Consider the following 7,099-nt stretch of genomic DNA (forward strand, 5'->3'; position numbering starts at 1 on the left):
TCCCTCGCTGGAACAGGGTTTGAGGTGTTACCTGAATTAAACGCAGTCAATCACACAAAAACCGTGTCAAAAAATTTCAATAAATTTAAAATTTTTCTTTTCACGTGCAATCTATCCCATATATGGGCTTACGAGGTCCAAAATATTAAAACCCTATACATGCCATAGACTCGAAATACTAGGATTTACTTACACCATTAGCATGAGCTTGACAGTGTGATAATATCTCCGGCGAACTCCAACCCGAGCAAGTAATTGGATCCAACAATCTATAAAATAGAGGAATGTAACAACGGAGTAAGCTTTCATATGCTTAGTAAGTTTTAAGCAATGCAAACAAACAAACGCAATTATACTTCGATTATTCAATTTCTCAAAAGGCCATTTTCTAGATATATTACCATTTGGCCGAATATACACAAGCACATACTGCATATTCAGCATTCTTATAATATTTAATCTGAATTCATATAACATAAATAAATCAAATGCTCTCACTTACTTTCACACCTTGACCGAATGTTTCATGGTCATAGATATAATTATAACATTTATTCGCATATGTATCACATTATACACTTGTGATTCCATTCAAATCGAACTCACATATGAGTACATAGTGTGTACCTGGCCCACTTAATGTATTAAATGTATTCATTTGTCAATCTAATACGAGGTGCCTTAACCTTAGACTTTTATTCATTCACCGGCATTTTGCCTGTTAGGCTCGAGGCCTGATATCGAAAGCCCGAATAGTATCTCACCAGCATTATAGCATGCTAGGCTCAAAGGCCGAATAGTATTCCACCAAAGATCATAGCTCGCTAGGCACGGGCGAATACACATCACCGGCACGAAGCCTGCTAGGCACGAAGGCCCGAATACATATCACCGGCACGAAGCCTGCTAGGCACGAAGGCCTGAATACACATCACCGGCAAGAAGCCTGCTAGGCACGAAGGCCCGAATATAATACCAGCACTAGGCCTGCGGGATTTATCTCGGATATAATTCCAGCATATAGCCTGCGGGTCTTTAAGCCTGAATACACATCAAATATCATGCATATTAAATCATATATTAACACATCTCATTCAATATATCACATTAGTAGTTATTTGCTACATTCGGATATAAGCTCCATATGAACACCATCATTTACATTTCGGTTCAAAAGTCATACATAAATATCACACATCCATTTCACCATTCAAACTTAACCCATAGTGACCATTCGACTATAAGTCATACACATAAATTATTTATCGCACAACTTAATTCCAGTAGAACCAAAAGGTCACAATTCATCTAATATGTTCATATTGCTCACTGATTCGTACACAACCTTTCAAATTAGCAATTATAAGATGGTTCCGCACATAGTCCGTCCTTATCGATAATTTACGATGGTTTTACCCTTACTCACATATAGGCATTTTTACCTATGCTTGTCAATTCACATTCGTGATTCAATTCCAATCGATTTAACATGCATAAGTACATATCGCATACCTGACCAACTTAATGTATTTGAACGAATTCGATTGTCGATTTAACACAAGGTCTCATAGTTGAACATAAACATGAAACCATTTCTTATACGTTCGATTCACATCAATCATCAAATTCATTTAATTCACATGTACTTAATTAGGTTGTTCGTACCTGAATAATTTACTATACGGAACGAATCCACATATCGTATTAGCCCATAGTCTTATAGCACCACACTTTTAATAGTTTACCTCATCGAAGTTCACATTTAATCACTTTAGTACCAAGCCACAGTCGGCTACCACAACGGACTAAATATAATAATTTTATACACATCATGGTTTCCTTTAGATATTCAATAATCACAAATCGTGATATCTCCACCAGCACATGTACGGCATAGTTTATTCGTTGTAACACTCATTTAGTGCATCAAATTTCCAAATCCAATTCAACTTAGGCATAATAGTCATAATCGGCTTATAGCCTTAAATCATTACATATTCGGCACATTAACTAAATAAAATTTACATTCCCTTTACCATATTAATTTAACTCTTAGGCATATAAAAAAGAATCAAGCTTAAACACTTAAAAACTTACCTTGAATGTTGCCGAACGATTACAATGGCTATTCGATTACTTTCTCTTTTCCCTTATCCAAAATTTGCCCCTCTATGCTCTTGAGCAGCCAAAAGAATAGAAATGTACCAGTCGAATCCCATTCCGAGCCTAGCCTTGTGCAAGCTCCTTCCCTTTCTTCCTACTACATTCTCCCTTTCCCTTAGCAAGTTTCTTGAGGAAATCAGCCCCTAAAGCAAACATGCAATAAGCTATCCCCTCACCTCACCCTTCCAATGAACAAAGAAATTCCAGCTGAAAAATTCTCTCCTCCCCTTTTTTTTTTCTCTAACTTTTCGGCTATCGAGAACAAGGATGGACAACCTTGTTCTTTTCCCCTTTTCTTCTTCTTTTTTTTAATACTTATTTCCTATTATAAAACCATGTAGTCATTATAATATTAATACAAAATGCATATATTTTGTATCCCATACCATCATGGCCGGCCACTTTCTCAAAAGTGGGGAATTTGACATGCAAGTCCACATTTTTTTCCACCATGCATTATTTGCCCACTACAATTTAACCTATCACATTTCCAAAGTTTCACACATAAGTCCTTTCTAATAACTTTCACATACAATTGACAAAATCAAAGCATGAAATTTTCACGCATGCACTTTCACATATATTAAACACAGAATATAACATCTAATTATTTGTGTGACTCGATTTTGTGATCCCGAAACCACTTTTCGACTAGGGGCAAATTAGGGCTGTCACATACTGATTGAACATAACCCTTTGGATTGGCTTCCTTCAAAACCATATTTTCCTTACCTTGTTCATCTTTTAGTGGCTTAGACCCTAAGGTATTTTCCATTGGGTATTCTATAGAATTGCACTCCCAATTTGTAAAGTCTAAGAATTCTAACTGATGTAAGCATGCCCGGGCCATCCTCGAATGCAAACCAAGAACTAATCGAGCTTCCAAAAGGCCCCATGACTCGAGCTCGAACCAAGCAAATTCAAGACGCTTTATCAGCCTTGGTGTTACGCGTTTGGGATGATAACAAGGTCCATGATGTTGGAGGAGCTAAGGACAAATCCTTGAAGACTCAATGCACTCTTTTGCAATCCGATCTCAGCTCCTCTCCTGCTCCCCATACCCCATTCAGCTCTAATCAGCTCACTTGAGCTCGTTTCAGCTCGTTTGAGCTTGATTTTTGCTCGTTTCAGCTCATTCCTTTTTCTTTACAATAAACTAAGTTTAAATTTGTTTTTAATTAAGTTTGCTACAGCTCATGCCGAATTCCCTAGCTCAACTTAGCTCACTAAATGTTTTTGAATTATTTGAGCTAGCCGAATTAAATATGCTAGTTGACTTATAATTAATATGTCTGAATTTAGTTAGTGTCATTAAGTTGTCTAGTTAATATTTTTAATTATGATTATATGAATAGTTGTGTTTTATTTAAATATGTTATTTAAACATGTAGGTTCAGCCGAATGTGGAGGTTCATTAATGGCAAGGTGCATGTACAGGAAAGTTCATTGAACGGGAAGATTTATGCATGGTTCGGTTTAATGTTTGGAGGTCTTACATTCATGTACATGGAGGATTAATTGCATGCAATAGATATTGAAGAATACATTCCCTTTGGACGGTACACATGCATGAATGGAGGATAATTAATGCAAGTTCATGTACGGCTAGGTTCAAGCTTCCTTCCAAGTTCCATGTACAGCCGAATGCATGTGGGAGGACCCTTGGAGTTTTTAAGCACCTATTCGGCCAAGAGACACATCTTGGAAGCTTCATGCACCCTATGGCCGAACCTAGACACCCATTGAGCTTCCAAAGGTTCACATTCATTCAAGTGATTAAAGCTCATACATGAAGCTGTCCAAACACATTCCCATCAGCCGAATCAAGACTAGTTAATTAATGTTTTCATTCTAGAACATTCTAGTTAGTTCATGACCGAATTTGATTAGTTTTTAAGCTAGCTAGTTTGTCTATTCGGCTATTACATGATAGCCTATAAATAGTTTGTTCATTTCATTGTAAAAGGACTTTTGCCAATTTGTTAATGAATATTGTTCTTGTGAGGTTGCTTCCTCTCATATCTCGTACAAGTTTCGAAAGACTTATCTAGCTTGTGTTAGTGGCGTCAATCGTCCTTGTTTGAACTTATCACCAATCTTGGTGTGGTGTTCACCTGTCCATCTATTCATCCTTTTCACCTTAACAATATAGGAATCGGGGTGACACTATTTAGTGTTGAATCATTCCTGACATTAAGCTCGTTTTCCATCCCCATTCTTCAAATTTCTTTTTTGTTATCACCAAACCGAGCCAACTATCTGACAACATCTTTGTTACCCATAGCCGAACATGTTACTAATCTTACCCTTCTTTGAAACCTTCCGCTTATCCCAACTTACCCATTCACTTCCATTTCTCGAATACGAGGCACGAACGACTCTCTTGTCTACGGTCGGGCAATCAAGTGAATTCGACTCAACCACCCGAGCCGGGCCACATCACTAACTTTTCCATTATTGAGCATTATTCCACCGGATCAGGAAATTTCATGGATTTAAGAACATTAAAGGTTACCTAATCATCTTGAACTCGCATGGTAAGTTCACTTTTCTGCACATCTATTAATGTTCTCCTTGTTGCTAGAAAAGGTCTCCTAGGATGATCGACACTTTCTTATCTGCTTCAAAATCTAAAACAATAAAATCAGTAGGAAAAATAAACTTATTTACATGTACCACAACATCCTTGATCTTTCTTTCTAGGTGTGCTAAAGATCAATCGATTAGTTGGAGTGTCATAATTGTTGGTCTAACATCACTTATACCTAACATCTTAAAAATAGACATTGGCATCAAGTTGATGCTCACTTCTAGATCACACAAAACTTTACCATAGTAAGATTCTCCAATGCTACAGGGTATAGTAAAGCTCCCAAGGTCTTTTATTTTTGGAGGTAGCTTCTTTTGTAGGAATGTACTGCACTCCTTTGTAAATACTATAGTCTCAAACTATCCAAGCCTCTTTTTCTTGGATAAAATATCCTTTATGAACTTGACATAGTTAGGCATTTATTCTAAGGCTTCTACCAATGGGATATTGATATGAAGTTACTTAAGAACATCCAAGAATTTCTTGAACTGCATCTCCTATTTCTGTTGCTTGAATCTTTATGGATACGGAGGTGATAGAACCTTGGCTTAGATCGGACAACTTTTCTAAGGTATTGTATTTGCATATTAAAAAGGTGTTAGCTTATTAGAATTGACTAGTTTGGATTTTACCTCTTCAGAATTTTTAGAATCTGGCATCTGTGGTGTAGGAATTTCAACCTTGAGTTTCCTTCCTCTTGGCAAGTTTATTTTCAACCTAAACTACCTTGGGTTCCAAAGTCCTCCCACTTCGTAAAGCAACTGCTTTGCAATGTTCCTTAATCATATTCCTTGGATTTTACATGTTACTCAGCAAGTCTCCTTGAGGTCTATTATAGAGCTTCGTAGCTAACTGACCCAATTGACTCTCTAAATTTTTCAGTGTTGTTGCTTGGCTCTAGATTAAGGCATCATTCTTATCCATTTATGCCTTCAACAAATTCTCCAAATTATTAGAAGGTTCAGCTTGTGGTGGTTTTTGAACTTGTTGATTTAAACCTAGAGGTTGATTTGATCTATGTTGTATGTAGGTATTGTTCGGCCCGACTCATTGATTACTCCAAGAGAAGTTTGAATGGTTTCACCACGAAGGGTTATTGAACTTGGACTGTGGTCTTTGTCCACTTCTATTCTGGTTTTGATTTCCTACATAATAGAAAGACTCGAGATTTGAAGGACGATTCTCAAACGAATGTCCGTTCCCATAGCATACGCAAGAAATATTGTCAAATTGACTTGGTGCTTGAGCTACAACATTATTCAGTCCATTAGTAGAAAAATTCTTAAGCATTTAAGAAATTGAAGATACCTGAGCTGCAAGTGAAGTGAGAGCATACATTTCATGCACTTCTACTACTCGTCTTCCTACAGTGGCTAGATTGTTCAACCACTGAAGTTGTTATTGACTATTCTCTTGATAATTTCATAAGCCTCATTATAAGACATAGAAAGGAGAGCACATTTCGCAAAAGCATCTACCAAGTGTGTACGTTGAGACCATTATAAAATGTATCCAGTTGGATGCAATGCAGAATCCCGCGGTGAGGGTATTTTTGTAGTAACTCTTTAAATCTTTCTCATGCTTCATATAAGGATTCATCACACACTTGCTAAAAATTAGTGATCTTATTCCACATCTTAGCATTTTTGCTAGGTGGGAAATACTTAATTAGGAAGCATTTTGCTAATTCTTGCCATGTAAAAATTGAACTAGTAGCAATGAATTATGCCATGCTCATGCTCTATCTCGCAATGAGTATGGAAACAACTTCAACCTCAATGCGTCTTTGGTTACACCAGTTATCTTGAACGAATCACTCACCTCTATGAACAGTCGAAGGTGAAGGTTATGATCTTCTGCGGGTATTCCACTAAATTGGCCCACTGTCTGAAGCATTTAGAACATCACTGGCTTCAATTTGAACTACGGCAGGTATCCTAATTCTCTAATTAATCTTATTAAAAAATGGCACAACATACTGCCTTATGGTTTGATCCCTATCATCAGCAATAAGGATTGGATTACTAGCATTAGCAGCTCTATTCCCTTGAACTTTGTTTCAATTTTTGGGGTTCATTTATGTGGCTTGTCTCTGGGTTATTCTTTCTCATTTTCTTTGTCTAAATGTCCACTCGATTTTAGGTCTACATGGAGTAAGTCGATAATTCGATTAATGCTCATAAACACCTGAAAAGAAAATCACAGAAATAAAAAGATTAATTAAATAAAAATAAATAACCAAATTGCAAGAATTAATTTAAAAAATAATTAAATTAACAGTCCCCAACAAATGGGCCAAAAAATTGGTTCAAGACGGAATGTGCAAGTATACACAGTCATTATCAA

At 36.7% G+C, this 7,099-nt stretch overlaps 1 non-coding gene across 1 annotated transcript; it reads left to right on the plus strand.

The window, feature by feature from the left end:
• Positions 1–6,285: 6,285 nt before the first annotated feature.
• LOC128286132 (small nucleolar RNA R71) lies at positions 6,286–6,392 on the plus strand. The gene has a single exon (XR_008276677.1). It is a non-coding gene; the product is annotated as a small nucleolar RNA R71 (small nucleolar RNA).
• Positions 6,393–7,099: the final 707 nt, after the last annotated feature.

The sequence above is a fragment of the Gossypium arboreum genome, chromosome 12, assembly GCF_025698485.1.
Source record: "Gossypium arboreum isolate Shixiya-1 chromosome 12, ASM2569848v2, whole genome shotgun sequence".
NCBI classification, from domain to species: Eukaryota; Viridiplantae; Streptophyta; class Magnoliopsida; order Malvales; family Malvaceae; genus Gossypium; species Gossypium arboreum.